Source organism: Seriola lalandi, unplaced genomic scaffold (genome assembly GCF_002814215.2).
Source record: "Seriola lalandi dorsalis isolate HSWRI2012SDOR001 ecotype SW California unplaced genomic scaffold, Sedor1 jcf7180002054420, whole genome shotgun sequence".
Taxonomy (NCBI): Eukaryota; Metazoa; Chordata; class Actinopteri; order Carangiformes; family Carangidae; genus Seriola; species Seriola lalandi.
The window spans coordinates 293,262-298,160 of NW_019524973.1; positions in this window are offsets into that span (position 1 = coordinate 293,262).

The following is a 4,899-nucleotide window of genomic DNA, read 5'->3' on the forward strand; positions in this document are numbered from 1 at the left end:
TCTGTATATACAACACTTATTGCATGACTGTCCATCTGGAAAAAGGTTCTTTCTGAGATTCTCCTGTTTTAAATTTTTTTTTTAAAATTAAAACATTCTTCTTTCTGGAGCTTTCTCTTAAGATATAGTTGTAAATTGTACAGGTTTGTACAATGTGTTATTATTTTGGGGCCATATAAATAAAATTAACTTGACTTGACTTGTCCAACGTCCAACTTAGTTTAGTAAAAGTACAGAGGTATTAAAGTAGAGAAAGCCGCAGAAAACCTGACCTTGTGACTCATGTAATAAATTACATTATTAATAGGTTATTGATGATTGATCAATGTGTAAGCAGCATTTTAGTGTAGCAGTTGCTCAAGATGGATCTCTATTCGTCTCACATGGCATCCAAATAATTTTAATATAGAATCGTCCTAACGGCCCCCACACCACCCCCACTTACAGCGCCGTGGCAGCGGATAGACAGAGCGATCCCAACCAGAGTTCGACTGTGGGTTAAGTAAAGAGCAGGCAAATGCAGATGTACATTATATATCTCTTAATATACCAATCCCTGTAAAGATGTGTGACACACAACCAGAGGCTATGCAGAGGCTGAGGTATGTTTAATCAAAGCCTGGAAAGATATTGGCAACATTAACCTTTCGAGCACCTTTTTTTTCCAGGTAAATATGCACATTAATGACTAAATAAGCAGGAGATTGTGTAGTTCTGCCCAAGGCCAGAATAGATTGTGCTTGGCTTCACACATACGAGAAGCAATTTACTGTGTTGTGATTTCCTGGGCTTAAAGTGACATTGCCCCCTCTCTGATATCCTTTCTTAAAAGGTATTAGCAAACTGACATAATCTCAAACCATTATAATGACCATAACCATTAATATGAAATATTGCACAAAGTCAAAGTGTATTGAATGTTGTGGGGAACAAAGCATTTAAAGACTGAATGAGTAATATCTATCTTTTTTGTCAATCAGAAAATCTACTTTAGGTGTATAATTATCAAACACATACCACTGTATTATTATTATTGTAGTTTAATGATATCAATATTTTATCAATCAATTTATGACTTACTGCTTTTATCTGGTATCTTATGTTTAATAGTACTAGCTTAATATAAAAAACTGTATTTTATGTTTTAATGCAAAATACAAAATATTATTTATCTATTTATGCAAGTTATAATTCTCACGTGGTAAACCATTTAAGGTATTTAAGGATATTAAATGTTATAACCACCAGGGGCTGCTGTCATGCCAGTTATAACTGGTCCAAACTCATTTCTAATGACATTCAACATTCAATCTACCAAAATGTTTTAATTAAATAACCTAAGAGCAAAGCGATCATGTATACAGTATATTCCTGGAGTATGAAATCAGTGAAATATGAAAGCAAACTAAGCCATAATTACTGATATGGGGTGATAAAGCTGTTTCAAGCAGCAAAAAAAACTTAAATTTTGAGCTCTTACAATGTCTGCGCCTCATGGACAACACCAGTATCAGGCTTGTAAATGGACCTTGGATGATTACATTTTTCCTGCCTTTATTTCAGGGCCATTCCAAAATATCAAGGTAAAATGCCCTGCTACAGTGACCAGTAACTCAAAAGGCAGACATGAGGTTTTAGTGAGAGTAAGTGGAATGAATATGCTTCCACTCTACCCAGTAGACACCCACAGAAAATGGATATTTTTAGATCAAAGGTACATGTAACATCCATATACTTTCCTTTATTGTTCATTTTCATGATTTTTGGCGTGCCAGCAGAAGCATACATGTGAGTGCCAGCTACAACATAATGCAATCCTTCTGTACACAGCTATTTACAAACACTTGTGGGGATGATATCTGTCATAAATAAGCAGCTTTAAGTGCAAGCAGCAATAACTGTAATGTTTTTTTTTAGTTTCTTTTATTTTTTTTTAGCATTTTTGCTTAGTAAATGACTTAAACAAGTAATTATTGATTATCAAATAGTCCACTAATCCACTAATCAGTCGTTGCAGCTAAAGCCCATTTAAAATAAGATACAACTTTGCAAATACAAAATTAGTCAGCCTATTCTATAAAGAAGTAAAGAACAATTTTTGCAATGGGGAGACAGTAAACATCCGAAACGTCTGCACACTATTGACCTAAAAATAAGTAATTTTTCATGGTTTTTATGAACGATTTGTACGGATGCATTTTTGTACTACATTGTCGACCCTGAACCTTTGTAGTGGTAATAGCATTGCTCCTATTAGTAGCATTGTCTGCTGTTCACAAGGCAACATCCAAGCTCAAAAGAATAGACAGTGATGTAATACAGTCTGCCTCAGCATTTGGAGGTATTCTTCAGATGAAATATAGCCTACTGTGTTCTTTTTTCCTCTTTGCACACACTGTACCATAGATTTAATTTTGCACTGTACCCAGTCTCTTATATAAAAAAAAAAAAGTTTACAGTTCAAAGGTTACACCTGTGACAACTGTCAGCCAGCCAGCATCTCAAAAATATACAGCGCTCACACATGGAGCATATGGCCAATCTGTGTGCCCTTTTCATCTTTGTAAAATATTGCTTCAAACAGATAGGGACAAACTGACTCATTTCTATGACATCCAACTCTTGGGTGTATTAGACAGTGGGAAACTCAATTTTATATAGTCAGTTGTCAACAGATGGAGTCTGTATGGGCCCAAAGTTCAATATAAAATGACACAGGCGCTGATGAAAAGATGCAAGACACAAACATCATATTTAGTCCCAACTATTGGATTATTATTTATGTGATACTTAGGGACTTCCATGTCTCCTTCTACTTCTTCTTCTCATCATTGTTATTCTTTATGTTAAAACTTTTAAAGCAGCTCCTCCGTAGTCACTTTAATTCAACATTTAGTGAAGCAGCTTATGTGAGGCCAAATTCTCTTTTAGAGTAAAGTGTTGGAAAAAAGAGACAAAATGACTCCTCCTGTGGGAACGAGTGAGTGGGGGGAAGAAAAAAAAAACAAACCAGGTCAGAGCGGTTGTAAGCAGAGGTCACTATAAATCGAATAAAGGCTGCAGGAGTTTCGGCCTTTTAATGAATCCCATCAACAAACAGAAAATCTTGTGACTTCAGAATTTACATTTTGAATAATTCCCATAATGTATCCATGAAATGAGAGACGTCTGGGGGCAGGCGATTATGCCTCAGTGGCTAGTCTTTTTCACTGGGATTTCCACTAGTGACTGGAATTAATATGGCTTAAATTCTCTTCGCCCCATAGCTAATTGAAACAAGTAATCTCCAGGGTTTGCCTTGCACAGGGGGACGTGGGGGACTCTGTGGTGTAACATGTCGTCCTCTGAGTTGACACATTCAACAAGGCCCGTCTCCCAGTGCACCGCAGCAGAAAGCAAAGCAGGAGTTGGTCCCAGGGTGGAAATAACTTTTGTATCCATACTCCACAGCTAAATAATTCACTTATTATGTTAACCATGTGAAACAGAAGTAGAACACTGGTTTGAGGAGCTGACAGATGGAAGAACGCTGATGCTTTGTGGGGTAATAACGAGATGTAAAACACTCTGTTCAATAATGTGCAGAAGTTAGCTCTGTGTTTTTTTTTTTTTTTTTTGCATGACTTATAAGGTCCCCTGACAGTTCACAAGACTGTCAGTCAGTCTAGTCGTGTAGCTGGAATTTGCTCCAGCAGAGGTGGGGATGAATATTCAGGGGCTCAGCTGCCTCTAAGGCCCACAGAGACCTGACACACACCCTCCAAGGACCTCCCCTCTCTCATCTCTCTCCACACACACACACCCCTCCACTTTCCCTTGATGTGGTGGAGTCAGTCCAACACTCCACAGGTGTGACCCACTCAGACCTGTGAAAGCCTCCCCACACCACTCGGCCCTGTGATCAGGAAGGCAGAAAGAGCAGCTGCGCCTATACAGGAAGCAAAAAGGCAAGAGTTATCACCATGAGCCTTCCATTGGGCATCATGGAAGATGAATCAAGGCCCTTCTTCCGTGACCGCCGGTTGCAACGATGCCACGCTTAAACTGATAGATGAGGAAGTCCTTTGTCTCTGCAACACATTTTGTCGACTTTTGAAGGTTAAAAGCCAAAAAGATGGGCCCATCATCCGCATTAAAGTCTCAAATGATAACACTCCATGCTTGGTTTAAAACTAATTTTGTGCTTTTTTGCTGGCAAATGTTGGACATGTATAGACATGCCCTTGGACATGATTTCTGCTGCAGAATTTGGCTACTGTCAGTCGGTGAAAAACACACTGACACACACACGCACACACGCACACACACACACACACACACACACACACACACACACAAAGGCATCTAGATTGAGTTTTCGCACTCAGTGATTGGACTTGATATAGACTATTCGTCATGGTCTACGCACAGCATCCCAAGAGCTGAGAGACTCAACACACTGCAGCACCTGTAACGTGCGTGTCGACCCGGAAGCGTCACATTTGAAATAATGACACCGTGGGAATTGCATAGATGCGCACTATCACATAGAATGCAGATCATTTTTATAGCATATCATTATGTTAGACATATCAATAGGCTATTAATTGGGTAAAACAGGATTGTTGCATCTTGTCTTGCCGGTCCAAATGATCTGGTGAGCATACATGGTGAGATCATTCCAAAACGTGAGTTTAATTGGATTTATCTGTAAGTGGAGACATGGCAGTGATGTCTGTGATTGTCTGTCACTTCACAGAGGAAAATAAACCCGACCCTGAAGTCTTTGCTGAGAGGCAGCAGGCGGCCAAATTGACGTTAAGATTTAACAAATGGAAGAAAAGGCTGTCACACTTTGACTATATGTAGACTCTGCCACGGCGCTGGTGGTATTACATGCTGTAATCTGGCATTCACACC